The sequence below is a fragment of the Aethalodelphis obliquidens genome, unplaced genomic scaffold, assembly GCF_003676395.1.
Source record: "Aethalodelphis obliquidens isolate GAN/ISIS:26980383/991018 unplaced genomic scaffold, ASM367639v1 scaffold39, whole genome shotgun sequence".
In the NCBI taxonomy this organism is placed as follows: Eukaryota; Metazoa; Chordata; class Mammalia; order Artiodactyla; family Delphinidae; genus Aethalodelphis; species Aethalodelphis obliquidens.
Window position 1 is genome coordinate 11,190,702 of NW_020837983.1, and position 18,775 is coordinate 11,209,476.

Genomic DNA, 18,775 nt, shown 5'->3' on the forward strand with positions numbered 1-18,775 from the left:
TGGTGAGTGACAGTGTGGGATCCTGAGTCAGGCAGTCTTGGGTTCAGATCCTTGCTCTGCACCCCCTTGCTCTGCCACCTTGGGTAATTAAATGAGATCGTTAAAAATAAAGGAAATGAAATAACACATGTGTACTAGTTAGGCTGTAGGCTGGCTGCTAAAACAAAGATTTAAAAAGACAGTCACTTATCCAAGATGGAAAGTGAATTGTCTTCTCTTTCATGTACACATTCAGCCAGGCTCTGTTCTAGGAAGTCATTCCGTCTCAGGCTCTTTCCACCTAGGCGCTCTGCCAGGTCTAGGGGTTTGACCTCATCTACCTGGTCCAAAATGGCTCCTTATCACGATGCATGCTGTGTTCAGGTGCAGCTTGACACAGGACCTTAAATGGTATCACCAGGACCCCATCCTCCCTCAGCGTGGCTTCCTTCTCCTCTGGACATTGGCTGCAGTCTCACATAAGCTCTCCCATCCTGGTTGCAGGAGGATTTGGGCAGCTTCCAACTTCATGTGCTCTTAACGTTCTGTCCAGTGTCTCCTTTCTAAGAGTCGAATCGGTAACCTACACTAATCCCAGTGGTCAAGTGGATGAGAGGAGTTGATTAGCTAAGACTAATTAGGGCTCCCTCACAACGGCATCGCTTAGAGTGGGGGAAGGATGAGTCCCTACATAAAACTCTCCATACTGTTTTACCAGGAGAAGGATGAATGTATGCCAGACGGTTAAAAAGAAAAAAAAAAAAATCCCTCGGGATGCCTTTCTAGTTGCTAAACGGGATGCTGCCTGATTCATGAGTCGTTGAATGAAGGCAATTGAGCTTCAAATTTACTTGGTTGAGAAAAGAAAAAGCCTCTATTCCTTCTTTCCATTAATTATATGCACTTCTAGAGTACTATAATCCACAGCAGTGGTCTTTAAACTTCACCCCAAAAGCCCCAATCTTGATTATGCACCCAACTCGTACACTTATTTCTTTGTAAGTATACATATGTGCTATTCTACTACTAACATATTACTATGGTAGAAACTGCTAGTGGCATCCCACGTCCATCCTTCCCCGCTTCCTTAGTGTAGCATTTCCTAATGGGCGCATGACATCCTACAATTTCCCAGGACGCTTTGCAGCTAGATGTGGTCACATGACTAAATTCTAGCCAGTGAATTGTCAGAAGTGTAAGGTGCAATTTCCAGGAAGTGTCCTCAATGGGAGGAACATGCAGTTCTTCCCTTCTTTCTCCTTCCTGCTGCCTCGAATGTGAACAGGATGGCTTGACCGTGAGCAACAGCCTTGGACAACGGAGTGGAAGCCACATGTTGAGGATGTGGAAGAACCAGAAAGGACACTTCACCAGTTCTGGGCGCCCCACCGCCAGACTCCATTTGCATGAGAGAGAAATAAACTTCTCTCTTGTTTAAGCCTTTGTTGTTCTCTTCTCTTCTTTTTCTTCTTTCTTTTTTTTTTTTGTTTTATAAATTTATTTATTTATTTTTGGCTGTGTTGGGTCTTTGTTGCTGCGCGCAGGTTTTCTCTGGTTGCGGTGAGCGTTGTAGTGCATGGGCTTCTCATTGCGGTGGCTTCTCTTGTTGCAGAGCGCGTGCTCCAGGCGTGCGGCCTTCAGTAGTTGTGGCTCACAGGCTCTAGAGCGCAGGCTCAGTAGTTGTGGCGCACGGGCTTAGCTGCTCCGCAGCATGTGGGATCTTCCCGGACCAGGGCTCGAATCCGTGTCCCCTGCATTGGCAGGCGGATTCTCAACCACTCTGCCACCAGGGAAGCCCCTTCTCTTCTTTCTTAATCTCAGTCAAATCTGATCCTACGTGATAAAATTTTATACGTTATAATACATGTACCAAAATACATATAACAAGAAGAGATAACTCTAAATGGAAGTTCTAATATTTCTTGAACCCCACCAGCTGGAGGTTCACATACCCCTGGGGTGCATACCTTCCCCCCTTCATTTTAGAGCCCTCTGGTCTCCTTGGCTCTGGCCCTGTGGCGCCCCGTGGGGTTAGTTGCATTTGTGAGGCCGTTTGCCTCCTGTCTCTGAATGCGCTTTGCTCTTTGAGGCAGTGACCCTGAAGTGAGGCCTCTGGATCGCCTAGCCCAGCTGCAGCAGAGTCCCTCCCTGGCCTTGCCTTTGCTGCCTGCTGACTCTGTGTCTGTTTCTATCATCCAGATTTTGCTTTTGCAATGGGGAAAGCAGACCAGAAAATGTGACGGAATCGATAAGATGAGATATGATCTGAACCCAGAGAAGTAGGCAATCCATAATTGTCAGGGGAAAAGACCTGCCTCTCTAGCCTTGCTGTTGCAGCCCAGAACTTGAGCTAATTGGCCTGGTTCTGTAGGGAAGGAGAGGGGGAAGGGAAGAGGCAAAGAGCTTTGTCATTCTAGAGCTTTCTCCGAGGCCACGGTTTTCTCTTCCCAGGAAGGCGACAACCGTGGGCCCACACCCACCTCACCACATCAGACATGGTCAGAGTGGACCCAATTCTAAGACATTGAGGCTGGGCCGGGGGAAGCTGACCCTGCCCGGTCTCTTTAGGGTCTGGGTGAGTCCATTCTCCCTCTCTTCACCCCCTTGAGGCATCAGTGCCCTGATGGTTCCACAGCTTCAAAATTCCCTGACTCATGCCATCCTCGGATTTTAAAAGAGCTTATTCAAGTGGTGTAGGCAGCGTGCTCCACCCTCCACTCAGCTCAGGAGTTCAGTACAGCACTCGTGTGTGTGTGTGCGCACACACACACACACACACACAAACACACACGCGCGCCCGCGCATGTGGGACAGAGGGACCAGAGAAGGAAGGGGCTGGAGTGGGGGAGAGGGGCTCCTGAAACCAGAAGGAAAAGTTCTTGAGGGAAACTTGTGCTGCTCTCATTATGAAAGCAATGAACTGGTGCCCCAAAGAGCGGCTGGCCCTTACCCCCTAAGTGGGCAGGTCAGAACGGGAAAGTGCTGCGTAGGTTTGCTCAGGAAAAGCAAACATGCTGGGGAGGAAAGCATCTTCTCTCTCCATCACAGTCTGAGCCGGCTGTTCTCCTACACTTCTAGGGAGCGAGGCTATCATGTGATTTGCTGGTAACCATGGCAACGAACCTTGTTCCGCGAAGTGGCGAAGTGTACGGAGAGAAATCCCACAGAAAGAGATCTGTCTCTTTCTGGATGTTGCCCTGTACCCAAGGGCAGCCCGACTCCAGCACAGTTTGTTCTCCGTCACTGCTGCGGCAATTGTTTGAGGATATGACAGTGATTTGCTCTCTTCTGAGCTGGAGACCTTGGGTTTTTTTGGTTCTCCTCCTGATCCTTGCATCCCCTACTTTGGAACAGTCTCTGAAGACGAAAGACAAAAATAGCTCTCTCCGAAGGAGAGGATGCTAATGCATGCTGTGCTTTCAGAGATGGGCTTCTCTTTGTAAAGCATGCACCTCCAGTAAGTGAAGCCTGGGGGCAAACTCTGCTTTCTTCCCTGGCCACAGAGAAAGCACTAGTGAAGCTGAGGGAGTGAACGCACTGCTCTCTGCCAGGAGAGGCCGGAGGAGTGGTCTGTACTGAGGAAGCCTAAACAGCAGTGAGTGGGGTGCCGCCAACCTGACCGTGGGCACTCACCACTCCCCTGCTCGCAGGTTTACCGGGAGGAAGTGGCTCTGATATTCTCTGTTGCAAGCAAAGGACAAAATTATAATTTGGGGAAACGCACATTGTTAAATGATGCAGCCAAAAGACGGCTGCAGAGTGATGGGCACACACAAGGTGCCCCCTCTGAGCTGCAGCTTCCATCTGCCTTTAGGAGACCACATAGTGGGCGTTGCCTTTTCAGTGGGATGTCATCACGTTTATTGCCTCGGTGACCTTGAACGAGCCACTGAGACTCTTTGGCTGTCAGCTTCTCCATCTTTAAAAGAGGCAGAGTAATATTTCTGTAGACTTTCTCACTGGGTTTTTGTAACAATCCCATTTGATAATCTAAGGGAAAGGAGTTTAAAACTATAAATCTCTATGTGGTACCATTATCCTTCTTCTCAGTTACAGAAATATCCATTCTTAAAGGATTCTGAAAGTTGGAATGAGTAAGTAAATTAGGTCAAAAAACTATCATAGTGCAAAGCCATAGCTGTTACCAAGATAGTGTTTTTAGCTAATGTTTAATGAATGCAAAGCAAATCGCACACTGCCTGTAACCCTAACACCCCCGCTGGTATGACAGTTTCCATTTTACGGATGAGGCCCAAATTCACATAGCTGGTGAGAGAGTTGGGATTCACGTCCTGGCCAGTCTGATTCCCGAGTCTAGGGTCTTAACTGCTGCTGGGGCCTTGTGCTGGGGGAAATTCACTGCAACATTTCCACACTGCTGGAGTTACGTCAGCAGGTGGTTTCCTGTCAGTTCACAGAGCGGCATGGGGGTGTGTATGCGTTTATAAAGAGGGGGCTGTCTTCCTTCCCCATCTGGGCGGTACCCATTCATCCCATGCAGACATGACCGTCTCTTGGTTCCTCATGGAAAACTCCAGTAGCTAACAGCTGGACTGCCTGGGTTCCCCCTCCTGGTACTGTTGAACCGTCAGGCCTTGCCCTGTTTGCTCTTCCAGAGTCATTCTTGACTTTTCTCACCCTGCTCATGGCCTGAAGGCCCACCCCTCTGGACCACGTGGTTGCGGTTGCCTTTGGCCACTGTGGAGCCCTGGCAGGAGAAGAGTGAGGCCAGGGAGTTTGTTCTTCCAGCTCCCTCCCTCCTGGGTGGCTGCCGCAGGAGGGATAAGGACTCCAGCTGTCACCAGCCCCAGGGACTACACTATTCCTTGCAGGGTTCCTTAAACCCTGCTCAAACTTTTATAAAATCCCTTTATTAAACATTCCTCAGTTCCCCAGCTTGGGTGAGCTAATCTGTCCCCTTCTGGGCCCCTGCCTGACACAGTAAAACAACTTCTCCCTCCTAGGACTATTATGGGAATGAAAGGAGCCCGTGAGTGTAAGTGAGAGAGCTGTGTGCTCCATAGGGGCCAGAAGGTGAAAGTGGGATGATTGCCTCCCCCAGTGCCTCTGTGGGCATCATCCTCTCCAGGGGAGAGAGTGGCCGGCAACCTCACCGACTGCCCGGCAGCCTGGCTTGTCCAGGAGCCCAGCCTCCATTCTTCCTCAGGCGTTGGCTGGTTTGCAGTAGGAAAACAGTGCACACTGAATAAATAGAAGTCGATGATTTATACGATGTGAAAAAGGAAACAAGAACATTAAGCTCATTGAAGGTGAAAATGAAAAATCAAATAAGTGCATATAGCAGTTATTCATTTATCCTAAAAATATTTATTGAGCACCTGCCATATGCAAAAGATGGAGCAATGAATAATACAGACCTGGCCCCATTTTCTCACAGAGCTTGCACTCCAGTAGGGGAGACATACAGCTAAATAAAGGATACTGAGAAATCTTTTCCCATTTAATTAAAATTGTGGGGAATTCCCTGGTGGTCCAATGGTTAGGGCCCCGTGCTTCCACTTCAGGGGGCACGGGTTCGATCCCTGGTTGGGGAACTAAGATCCTGCATGCTGCACGGCACAGCCAAAAAAAAAAAAAAAAAAATGTGTTGCAGAAGTTGGAATGGTGGTGAGGGAAGTGACTGTCAGTTCAGTACTTACTATGTGCCAGGTACTGGGTAAGGCATTTCATTTGTATCATCTCATTTAATTCCACAACATAGGGTAGAGTCATCCTTTTTCTGCGATGAGGAAGCTGAAACCCAGAGAGTTTATCTGATTTACCAAGGTCAAGGACCATTCAAAAAACATTTATAGAGCACCTGCCTTGCTCTGTCCCTGCTTTTCAAGAATTTACATGTGGTAGGAGAGATAGGTATGCAAACAGATATTTATCAAACGCTTGGTTATGTGTGGTGATAGTGATGTGTTCAGGGCATAAAGGGAGCGCTGGGGGGGTCGGGGGGATTCTTAGCCTCACGTGAGATGTCAGGAAAGACTTAGGGAAGGGAAGGTCTCAACTGAGTTCTAGAGTTGATAATAGCCAAGTTGGAGGTAAGAGAGAGCAGGGGTCTCTTGGACAGAAGGGGTTCCATAAACAAAAACAGGCTGCAGAGCAGGGAGTGTGGACGGGGAGCTGTAGGCAAGGGCAAGGCTCTGGCGGAATCTTATTTTATAGCAAGAAACGTGGACTGAAAATCCTATACCTTACCTTCCAGGTAAAGAGTTCAAACAGAGGAGTAACATGGTCAGTTTTGGGTTTTAGATACATCACTCTGGCTGTTATGTGGAGGACAAATTTGAGGTGGACACGAATGGGAGCAGAGAGAGAGACTTCAAGAAGCTTAATTGTCATCAAGGCAAGAGATAGTAAGACCCCAATGGAGGTCAGAGGTCCAAGTGGTGGAGAGGAGGCAACTGTTTGGAGAACTACTTTAAAAGGTAGTGTCAGGGACTTCCCTGGTGGTGCAGTGGTTAAAAATACACCTGCCAATGAAGGGGACATGGGTTCGATCCCTGGTCCAGGAAGATCCCAAATGCTGTGGAGCAACTAAGCCCGTGCGCCACAACTACTGAGCCTATGCTCTAGAGCCTGAAGGCCACAACTACTGAGCCCATGTGCCACAACTACTGAAGCCTGCACGCCTAGAGCCTGTGCTCCGCAACAAGAGAAACCACCATAATAAGAAGCCCGTGTGCCACAACTACTGAGCCTGTGCTCTAGAGCCCACAAGCCACAACTACTGAGCCCATGTGCCACAACTACTGAAGCCCGGGTGCCTAAAGCCCATGCTCCGCAACAAGAGAAGTCACAGCAATGAGAAGCCCGCGCACCACAACGAAGAGTAGCCCCTGCTCGCCGCAACTAGAGAAAGCCCACGTGCAGCAACAAAGACCCAATGCAGCCAAAAGTAAATAAATAAATAAATTTATTTAAAAAAATAAAAAAGATAACAGGGTTCCATAACTTCTAAGCCACCATCCCACACAAATCAGGTGCTGGGTAAGCATTGTATGGAAATTGAAAAAATAATAATAATAAAGGTAGTGTCAGAATGTAATGATTGGACTGGCTTTGTGATGAGAGGGAGAGAGAGAGAAGCTTCTTCCCAGTCTAGGTGGTAGACGGATGGATGTCAGGGTTACCAATTGAAATGGAGAATGTAGAAGAAAAAACAGATTTGGGAGGCAGAGGCATGATGGCTATTGTCTGGACCCGTTGCACCTCTTGTCCCATGTTATTGCTATAACAGACCCAAGAAGTAGAGCCATGACCTAAGCTGGCCGTGTCAAGTTCACTCCTGGAAACTTGAATCTATGCAGTGACCTGGTTCTCGCCTCCAAACACTGGGCTGTTCAGTGATTGCTTTGACTCTAGGAACTACCTTGCAATCCTTCCGACTACTCTCTTCTATGCATAGGCTAGTCAGCATCAGTCCCTGTTGCTTACAACCAAAGAGCACTAATGAGAGATGAATTCAGCTCTGGACATGGTGGGTTTCAGGCCCATGTGACAGCCGCCACGGGAAGACCAGCACCTCCAGGGAATACGAATCAGGGGAAAGGTCTGGGCTGGAGTTATCCACATACGAATCATGGTTGAAACTAAGAATGAATCAGACCACTGAGAGAGGGGTGTGTGTGAGAATATGGGTGGGCAGAGGGCGGCACCCAGGACAACAAGAAGTAAAGGCCGGGAGAGGAAGAAACAGGAACTTAAATGTTCAGAGAGAGCCCAGAAGAACCAGGAGAGCGTGATTTCATAGAGACCAAAGGAATAAGAGTTTAAAGAATGAATAATTGAAGGTTTCACATATAGGCAAGGGGCCAAAGTAAACAAGGGGCTGAACTTTGACTTGACAAGTAGCTTGTTGATGATCCAGGGGGTAGCATGGAGGGAGGAGTAGGACGGAAGCCAGACTGTGTGAGGATGCAAAGCATATGGGACGTTAGGGAGAAGGGGTAGTGCTCTGGCGAGTTTTACATGAGAGACTAGATCTGAGAAACTAGATAGTGATGGGGAGGGGGCAAGGTCAAGGGAGGGGTGTTTTTAGGAGCTCCAATCAGGATTAGCTGACTCAAAGCCCAAGCTCCTGGGACTTCCCTGGTGGTCCAGTGGTTAAGGCTCCATGCTCCTAATGCAGGCAGCCCGGGGTTCGATCCCTGGTCCGGGAAATAGAGCCCACATGCCACAATTAAAAGATCCCACATGCCTCACCTAAGACCCGGCGCAGCCAAATAAATAAATAAATATTAAAAAAAAAAAAAAAGCCTGTGCTCCTTCCATTCAAAATCTGCTTTCCTGTGCCTGGAGAGAAGGGGGGGTTGACTGGTGAAAAGAGCCCCGGCACAAAGAGTATTCTTTTCAGGTTGGTGGTTTTGTCTGCTGTCAGATGACCCTTTGGGGCTTCATATCTGAGTGTGGGAGGGGCTGAGGAGCATTTGGAAAGCTGACAAAAGGACAAAAGCAGGTGGATTTCCTGCGCCTATTTCTGGCCTGACTTGGTTCCATATAGGCCCCAAACCAAAACAACAAGAAAAAGAGGAAAACTTGATTTGCTCTTTTATATTCAAATTATAAGCCCCTCTGCCCCTCCCCCCCAACACCAAATTCAGGGGGAAGAAAACAAAAAAAACAAACAAAACAAAACCTCAAACCATTCCTGGGAAATGAATTCGTATTAGAAGGACAGTAACTGCCCTGTGTTGTTCGGGGAGTTTGTTCCTTCAAGGAAGACATGGCTTGGCAGGTCCACTGTGCTAATGCTTCAGATAGACTTTTTTTTTTCTTTTTTTTTTTTTTTTTTTTTTTTTTGCGGTACGCGGGCCTCTCACTGCTGTGGCCCCTCCCGCCGCGGAGCACAGGCTCCGTAGGCGCAGGCCCAGCGGCCATGGCTCACGGGCCCAGGCGCTCCGCGGCATGCGGGATTCTCCCAGACCGGGGCACGAACCCGTGTCCCCTGCACCGGCAGGCAGACTCTCAACCACTGCGCCACCAGGGAAGCCCTAGACTTTTACTTTAGATATTTATTGGCAAAGGATGGATGAAATAGAGTTGAGTCAATGACAAGAGTTTTAAAAAATCATTTTAAAATTCCTTGATATTATAAAACTTCTATATGCTCGTTGGAGGAAGTTTGGAAGATACACAAAGACCTAAGATAAGCTGAAGTCCCACCCCCAGGAGGACCATCTTGGAATACTTCTTTCTAGTCTTTGTATCTAGGGGCAGGGCCAATTTTTGAGAGCTGTTTTTATGGCCGATCCACTAATGTCCGTTGCAAGGCCATTTCCGGAGCGACTGTACGCCAGGATCCTACCCACGGTGTGTGAGGGGAAGGGAAAAGGATGATAGGTGCAGGGAAAGAATGGTCTAGTGCTAACATCTATGGCAGAAAATAGCAACAAGAGAAAGGCTGAGTATGCCCCAGAGATAGATCTGGAACCCAGATCTCCTGACTGCAGTGTCAGAACCCTTTGCACCAGACAGATGGCTCTCATGTTCCAGGTATGCCTTGCTTTAAGAAACCTGACGTCTGGGGTATCACTTGTATTTCGGTTGCTGTGGCAGGTTGGATTCTTATTCTCTAGTCTCTCCTCCTCCCATCGTGTGACCTTGTGGTGCCTCCTGGTACAGCTGGCCTACTTCCCTGCCCCATTGTCTTTGGACTTGGCCACGTGACTTGCTTGGGCTAACAGAAACATTAGCGTGGGTGATGGGAGCAGGGGCTTTAAATATGCTTTCTTTTTTTTTTTTTTTGAAGAATTTTTTTTTTTAACGTGGACCATTTCTTAAATGTCTTTATTGAATTTGTTACAATATTGCTTCTGTTTAATGTTTTGGTTTTTTAGCTGCAAGGCATGTGGAATCTTAGCTCCCCAACCAAGCATTGAACCCGCACTCCCTACACTGGAAGGCAAAGTCCTAACCACTGGACCACCAGGGAAGTCCCTAAATATGCTTTCATGGCTTGGTCTCCAGCACTTCTGCCATCTGCCACAAGATGAATTTGCCTATCTAGCCTCTGGTCCCTGAATGAGGAGACACTTGGAATAGACCTGAACACAACTGGCAGCTTCAGCTGAACCTATCTGGTTCCAGCCATCACAGCCAATCTGCACACCCATAAGCAATAAATAAATGCTTATTGTTGTAATGCACTGAGATTATGGGGCCGTTTGTTACACAGCACTTGAGTAGCAGACACCTGACTACTATAATGGCTCAGATGTGCAACTTTAGTCATCTCTGACATTTGCATTTCCTTTATCCTCATAGCTATTCTTTGTCAAGCACTTGTAAGCTCCTTTGAACCATCTTCCAGATGATTCCCACTCCACTGTCCTCCCCCTTCATCACTTTATACTTGACTTCCTGCAAAGGCTTCTGTTTTTTCAGAGCTGAAGCAGCCCAGCAACTCAGAGCTAAACTTTGTGCAGTTTTAATAACCAGGCTTAGCCTAGGGTTCTGGTACAATTCTTTCCCCTGCTTTCCATAGGTCTTATCTTTTATCTTTATGGGATGGTCCTAGGGATTGTGGGTCATTTTAGTTTAATTCTCCTCAAGTCATTTTTTTAGAAGTAACAAATATAAAGTTCTCTTCACATTAAGGTCAAATTTCTCTCCTTGATTTTCCAAGCCCTGCTATAATTTGGCCTCACTTCATCCATTATTTAAAACAAAATAATAATCATACTTATCCAGCACATTGAATTGCTTACTATGTGCCAGACATCACTTTGTCTTTCACATTGTATAGGTTAAGATTAGGTTCAACCAGGTAATAAAGGCCCCAAATCACAAAGGCTTACATAAGATAGTCGTTTCTCTCTCTCGTATAAAAGCACAGAAGTAGGTAGCCAGGGGCTGCTATAGTAGATTTGCTTGTGAAGTCTTCAGGGACAAAGGCTTCTTCCGGCTCACAGCTCCACCATCCTTACGGTGTTGCCCTTATCCTCAGGTCTGAAAGGGCAGCTAGGATGCCAGATATCACATCCACATTCCAGGCAGCAGGCTGGAAGAAGGGACAAAGAAGACAAAGGGAGCAAAGAGTACATGCTAGCTGGCCTTTCCAGGTAGAAGCCAAGTAGCATCTGCTTATATCTCACTGGCCATAGTTACATGGCCAGGCACAGCTACAAGGGAGGCTAGAAAGTACAGTTTTTATTCTGGGAGGCTATATGCCCAGCTAAACATTGGAAGCCATTACTATGGAAAAAGAGGAAAAAGGGTATTGTGGGGTAACTAGCAGCCTCTGTCTCAGATATATTCACTCATTCAATCCTCAGGACAATCTTATGAGATAGATACTATTCTTATGTTCACTTTACAGATGGGGCAACTGAAGCATACAGAGGAAAACTACCTTGGCCAAGGTCACACAGCTAGGATGAACTCAGGCAACCTGCCTCTGGAAGCTGTGTTCTTCACCCCCAAGCTACCCAATTTCCGTGGGAATGAGCCTGCCCACCTGACTCAGGTAATCCCTCAGCTGAGGTCTCCTCTGTCCCATCCACTGCCCCTCAGGACCCAGGTTCAGGCCTTGCCCTGTCCTCCTGTAAATTCTCCCCCGTGGCTTCACTGTCCTGGCTCACAATGCCCAAGAGGGAGAGACACAGTTTTTGCAGCATCAGAGTACCTACTCCATCTAAGGAGTTCGATGTAGTGATTAAGAGCTTGGGCTCTGGAGTCCAGCAGAGTGAAGTTTGAATCCTGTGTGACCTTGCACAAGTCACTTGACCTCTCTGTGCTCAGTTTCCGCTTCTATAAAGTGGGAGATATGAGGGAACCTGCCTCATAGGACCATTATGAGGGGCCAATGCTTAGTACAGGGAAGCTTCTGTGATTCTGCCAACATTATAGACGCTCCCACATTCCAAACAGAAGTGCTTTAGACACACAGAGGAGGGGGGACATTTACTGGAGGCCTTTCCATTTATGCCTCCCTCTCTTCTATCAGGGATCTGCAGAGGCTGCTTGAGAATGTTCATCTGTGGCTCTGATCCTTTAGACATGGCCCTGAATGACCAGGAGGAGTTACAAGTTACGAATTCCTTGATTTGCAATACAAACTGGCCACCAATGGAATCTGCTTAGTGGGGAAAATGCTAGTATTTAACAAATGTGAAGAAATACCGTTCTTGGACAGAACACAAAGCAACAACGGTATCCACCAAAGAGAACGACTTTTATTATTACACAAAACATTTCCTATCGGAGCACATATAAATCCAGAGAACAGCTGCATTTTCAAAACAAACAGATTAGATATCTTTGATGAATTGAGTGGGGTGGGGACTGGGAGACAGGGGAAAACGAAGCACATGATTTTTTTTTTTTTTTTTTTTTTTTTTTGCGGTACGCGGGCCTCTCACTGTTGTGGCCTCTCCCGCCGCGGAGCACAGGCTCCGGACGTGCAGGCTCAGCGGTCACGGCAAAACGGGCCCAGCCGCTCCGCGGCATGTGGGATCTTCCCGGACCGGGGCACGAACCCGCGTCCCCTGCATCGGCAGGCGGACTCTCAACCACTGCGCCACCAGGGAAGCCCTAAGTACATTATTTTAAAATTTGGTAATGCTTTTACTGAATTTAAACAGAAATGAAAATTAGGACAGAGTGAGAAAAAAACACTTGTTCGTGAACAAAATGCCTTCTCAGGAGCAGAGCTTACTGTGATGCTCATTGTTTTATGCAGGAAGAACTCGGTTCTATCAGTATTTCCTGGGCTTGGGAAGAGGCAGCAACACCCATGCCTGGCACGGCAAAGGCTTCCTGGAGCCCACTTTTCTGAATCCCTAAGGTGGCTAAGCTAATGTGCTCCCCAGATCTGCCCTTCCCCTCCCCAGCAGCCTTCAGCCAAGCTCTGTTTACTCTCTCTTACATCTGTTCCTTCCAACCCATTCTCACTGCTCCCACCCTTATTTTCGCACATCGGGGCTAGTGTTGTAGTTTCCAGACAGTTTATGGGAACCTTTCCTCTCCATCCCACTATAATCACACAGCTAGAGTCTTAAAGGCTGACCTTTTGCCCATCGTCCCTCTGACTGTATTCTTCTGACCATTTTCAGAGGTGGAGAAGTCTCTCAAGACAGCCCATTCCTCCTTTAAGAGTTCTAGTTTTTTCTTCTAAATTCAAATCTATGCTTCTGATAAGTTCCACGCAGCTGAGATAGAATTAATCCATTGACTTCCTCTTTTACAGTTTTTCTTCTCACATGGAATTCTTTTTCTCCTGTAGCTGATTGTTAATTGTCTTCCCAATATCTATTTTCTCCTTCAAAAGTAATAGTTTTAGCTGGGCATGAGGCTACCAGGGAAGGACTACATTTCGACTTCCTTTAGGCTGGGTGTGGTCACATGACTAAGTGCAGGCCAGTGTGATATGAATAGAAGCCATATAAGCAACTTCCTGTTATGTCCTCAAAGTGACTGAGTGGTACATCTTGGTCTCTATCACCTTTCTGGCTGGGAATGGTGAGGACGGGGGCAGTCACCTTGAACCCGCTAGTGGAAGCCTCATCCTGAGGACAGTGCAACTCGGTTGGACCACCTGCCACCTCAAGCACTGAGAGAGAAATGAACTGTCACTGCGGTAAAGCCTCTGTATTCTGGACTCTCTTTGTTACAGCAGCTTAGCCTGTACCTTAATCTCCTCATGTCCATTTAAGACAGTCCTACTCTGTAAGGCTTCACTCAACCAGAAATGTACCTCTCCATCCTCTGACTCCTTTTGACCTACCTCTCGTGTTAGGCCTCATACTTTACCTTGTACATGAGTCTTATTTGCTCCCTGAAGTTCAAACGGGACAAGGGGCCAAATCCTAATCAACACTTTATATTACACAAAGCCTAGTATGCTGCCTTACACTTGAATGGTTGTCAACGAACGAATCAAACGAATGCAGAGATTACACTTCAATGTCTATGTACGCAATGAATTATAACAAAATATAGGCATATGTGCTTAAATAACCATATCCAAAGACTGCAAGATAAGATGTCACTGTCAAGGGACTTCCTTGGTGGTCCAATGGTAAAGAATCTGCCTTCCAATGCAGCGGATGTGGGTTTGATCCCTGATCAGGGAACTAAGGTCCCACATGCCACGGAGCAACTAAGCCCACACGCCACAACTACTGAACCCACGCTCCCTGGAGCCTGCACATCACAACTAGAGAGGGAAAACCCGCACGCCACAACTAGAGAGGAGCCCGAGCGCCACAACGAAGAGACCTCACGCTGTAACGAAAGATCCCGCAGGCCGCAACAAAGATCCCGTGTGCCACAACTAAGACCAAATGCAGCCCAAAAGTAAGGAAAATAAATAAATAATTATTTTATTTTATTTTTTTAAATGCCACTGTCAAGCTAGAGAGTGAGATGCCAAGCTGGCAAGCTACTGGTCTTTCTCCTGTTCAACATTTGTATCAACAACTGCAGTGAAACAGTCAGCATACCCATCACACCTGTGGGTAACACAATGGGACGCCACTAAACTAGATAAAAGAACCAAGAATCAGAAAGATCTGTACAGACAAGAACGAGGGATGAAGATTAAACTCTAACAGGTGAAGTTTCTGAATATCAAGAATACGATGTGACGGCCAAAAAATGTTAGTGCAATTCTGGGCTGAACAAATTTAGTCAACAACTACTTATTGAGTGCCTCCTAAGCACGAGGTGTTGTGTGGGAGACGAGGATGAGGAAGGGGTGACCCATTTGCGAGGCGCTTACAAAGACATGGCACATGTCCCACCCACAGTGCCAGGTAGAAAGAAAGCATTTGGTGCTGCAGGAGCAAAGAGGTGGGAGCTTGGCACAAGTACGATGAAAAGGGAGTAGCTGAGTTTAGCTTGAGTGTGGGCTCGTGAAGAGCACGGAGCGCTAAGGGAGGAGAGTTGGATACCAATCTGCAGTGTTTCCGCAGTGCCAGGCTAAGGAGATTGGGATTTATGTGAAAGGAGGGGGCAACTGAAGGATTTTGCAGAAAAAAAAAAAAAAAGATCAGTATTTTAGGAAGATTTCTTTGGAAGCAGTCTGTTCAGCAGATTGGAGTGGGGAGACACATAGAAGATTAGAAATGGAGGCATCTCTTTAGAGACTGTCTTGTTCAACATCTTCATTTTATAAGTGGAGAAACGGAGGCCGAAGATATAAGTCATGTACCTAAAGCCAAAGAGCTGGCAGACGCACAGCAGAACCAGAATCCAGAACTGGGGGCTTCTTGGTCCTGGGGGAGACAAACCAACAGCAATTAGACCTTGCATAGCAATTGAAGTTTAAGAAAGCATTTCTGGAGAGACTTGAGGCAAGAAAAGCAGTTAAGGGACTATTTCCACAGTCAAGGAAAAATATGAGTAGTAGAAGTAAGAAGAGAGTAAGCTGTGGGAGAAATTGCGTGGATGCTGGGGGTTGGGAGAGAAGGAGAGGCAAAGCGACTGCGTTTTTAGGGCTGGGACACACAAAGGACGGCAGTGGGACTCATGGACACTGGAAACATAAGGATGAGGAACAAGTTGGAGGAGTCCCGTTTTGGGTGGGTCCCATCTTAATAAAACTGGAATGTGTCAAAGGAATATGTCCAGAAGATGGTAACTAGAAAGCAAATCACAGGAAGGTGTGACAGAACTGCTTAGTCTGGAGAAACCTAAATTGATTGCTAGAAGCAGAGTTGAGAAGATTTCTGGAGAGATATGGTAGCTGGCTTCACATCTTAACATTTTACAGAACATTCGTGAAACTGCCTCCTAATTAGCATGGCACCAGCGGAGGGTGCTGCAGGGCACGGGCCAAATGATCGGGGTAAATAATCTCCTCTCTGTGAAGCATTGTAGCAGGAGCAAAGGCTTTGCAGTCACACAGACCTGGGTTCTAGGCTCAGCTGTGAGCTGTGTGACTTTGGGCAAGTTGCTGAGCCTCTCTGTGCCTTAGTTTCCCCAGATCCAAAATAAAGAGGCTAGATTGGAAGACTCGAAAGATCCAGTGTAGATATAAAATTCCTTGGTACCAAAAATGTGGCTTATGTGCATAAAATAAACAAATGGAAATTTTAAGGTTATCTTATTTGGATTTTGCTCCTGAACTTGTACTAATACTGGTGATGGGTACGAACAGCCAGCTTGCTTCTGTTGCACTCCACGATGGCATGTAATGATGGAAAAGAGCTGACATGTTCACAAAAGCACTTTTCTCTGTGGGTAGGAGTGGGAAAGAGTCCCATTTAGCTGATATCACTAATTTTTAAAGAAAACCATATGAGCTAAAGAGAACTGAAGATGAATGTGGGAGCTATGAGTCAACCACTGAATTTCAACTGCATTAATTTTACATTATAAATGACACAGTTTTAAAGTTTCTTAGATTTTATAAAACTTGTGATTTTTCTTTAAAAAACCTCATCCAGATACATGCCAGTACATGTTAAAAAAAATACTGAACATTTATCCCCATCCTAAAGCATCTTTAAAACAATGACTATGCTCTTAGCTATTTTCAATACAAAATCCATTCTCTAGCAGCCTTATAAACTGATAACAATACTTTTTGTGAAAACTAGCTTCTTCTTATAAAAAACAGTCTGTTATCCTTGTGTGATTTTTTTTTTCCTTTTCAAATTGTTTTGTAAGAAATAATGTTGCTTAAAAACATCCAGCATTTCCATTAGCAAGGAAATATTCAGAAGGCTTCTGGATAAGCAATACTTACATATAGTTCCTTTAATCTTAGATATCTAAGTTTCAACGGCAGAAATGAGAGATTGCTTTCCTTTACTGTGGTAGAATCAAAGTGGCATTACAAATGTTCAGGTAGAGAACTAAAATGTAAGACCTAGAGATTATATAAGAGAGATCCGTGTTTGCCATCCACGCCTCAAAGCAAAACAAGACCCAGAGGCAGAAAAGCATTTCAAAGACTGACTTAGAGGACTAGGGAAAATACTTCTATCAAATCAAATTTTAGGACAATCTTGAACTGTGGCAAGAAGAAAAGAACACTGTTAAAAATAAATATTCCTTCTCTTTTAACCACAGACAGTTCTGCAACATCTTACATTAGCAACACAGACAGACTGGACCCAGTTTTAGTTCATTCGCAGTCACTTAACTGCTCCCAGCCTCAGTTTTTTTCATCACCAAAATGGGGGTGATGTTATTGCTATTTATTTACTGCCAGGGTGAGCGTGAGGCTGAAACGAGACCATGCATGTGAAACGCTCTGTAAACCATACAGCACTTCACTTCACACCAGGGCTGTTCTGGTGTGGGTGGAACCCGCCTGCTCACGGCCATGCTAACGGCCTGGAAAGAACTAGGAACTGTTGTCTAGTAACACACGCTGCTGGTATCAAAACTGCAATGGGCATTCAGTTAGAAATAGCATTATTAAGGGGAAAAACTCTGCTCTGCCCGTCGTGACAGCGACAGGGTGCTGCTTCTTGGCGTAGACCTGCCACTCAAGCTAAGTTCCATGCAGGTAGAAAGATTCACCATGTGGACCGAAAGGACAGAATTGTCTCCGGCTTTGGGGGTTTTTTTTTTTTTTTTTTTTTTTGGTAACAGAAAGCAGAATTCTCTTTGTTTAAAAAAGAATGTGGGGGAAGGAGAGTGTATGTGTGTTGTTCAAAGGCTTGAGAAAATGGTTTAAGCAGCTGGAGGAATAAAGGAAGGAGCACTGAGGAAAGGATGTGCAAAGTCTAAAGGTGGAAGCGACCAGGAATGGATTGCATTTTGGTGACAAGTGAGGCAGGTAATGGTGAGAAGGCAGGATGCTCGCATATTGAAGAGGCGCCCTTGGAAAACAGGCTTTTCCTTTTAATTAGCTTTGCTGCTGGAAGAATCTCCTCCTTCCAGTTCCTGACCATTCTCCCAGCCCAGAATCTTGTTTGCCGTCCTCACGTATCCTAAGGGTGCTGTGGGCCGGCTCTGATTGGGGGCGGGTCAGTAACTGCACGGCCACTTCACACACTGGGCCCAGAGTCCCAGGAGGAAGAGCTCCTGCGACAGGGAGTGTTCCCCCTCTAAAGGAAAACCAGGGGGAGCACAGCCTTTTTGATGGTGACTTAGACACTTTTTAAGCCAGATGTCGTTCTTCGGATGAGGTAATGATTCCTCCCTCCCTGGCCCGCCCACTCCCCCTCTGAAATGTTCTATTTTCCAGGAATATGCTGGAGAGACTACTTGTTGTTCCCCAAAGTCTGTTCCCTTCCTCCCTCTTAAGAGAATCTGCTTTTACTGGTTGCCCAAAATAAAGACAACATTTCCCAGCTTTTCCTGTGGTTGGTTAAGCGCTGGGAGCATCTTCTGGGGAGGCAGCATGCTCTGCCTCTCTCTCCTGCCTGGGCCGAGGATGTGGACATCTCGACCATGCCGATGAGGGCCATCCCCTAGGAATGATGAAGCAGTAAGACAAGGGGAGCTTCAGTCTCTGACATCATGGAGCCACTGTGTAAGTCCTAGATGGCCAACCTTCAGCCTATTAGTAAGAGAGCAATAAACCTCGATATTGTTTAAGCCACTGATACTGTAGGTGTCTGTTAGAGGCAGCGGAACCAATAGTCTAACAAATGCATCTTCTTGACTCAGTTTTACCTTCTTACTCTGATGATTTATATTCAGAGTATTTTTAACTTTGTCTACATCTGGGGTAAAGACATTTTTGAAGGACCCAGCAGCTCTTCAATAAATATAGTTTTTTCCAACACTATTCCAGCAAATTCATGTGATTGGGAAATTAGTCTACTAAGTAGGGATAAAAACGGGGGTTTTCACAGGAGATCGTTTGGGAGAGCGAGCGTAT

General features: G+C 46.4%; 1 long non-coding RNA gene across 4 annotated transcripts; it reads right to left on the reverse strand.

Moving 5' to 3' along the window:
* Positions 1-1,698: 1,698 nt before the first annotated feature.
* LOC113633389 (uncharacterized) lies at positions 1,699-18,572 on the reverse strand. 4 transcript variants are annotated; one of them, XR_003438176.1, is made up of 4 exons: positions 15,146-18,572; positions 10,791-10,993; positions 5,640-5,733; positions 1,699-3,336 (listed from the first exon to the last, which is right to left on the reverse strand). It is a non-coding gene; the product is annotated as an uncharacterized LOC113633389 (long non-coding RNA). The 4 variants fall into 4 exon arrangements; XR_003438175.1 differs by having other exon boundaries at positions 1,699-3,898; XR_003438173.1 differs by having other exon boundaries at positions 1,699-1,812; positions 3,103-5,733.
* Positions 18,573-18,775: the final 203 nt, after the last annotated feature.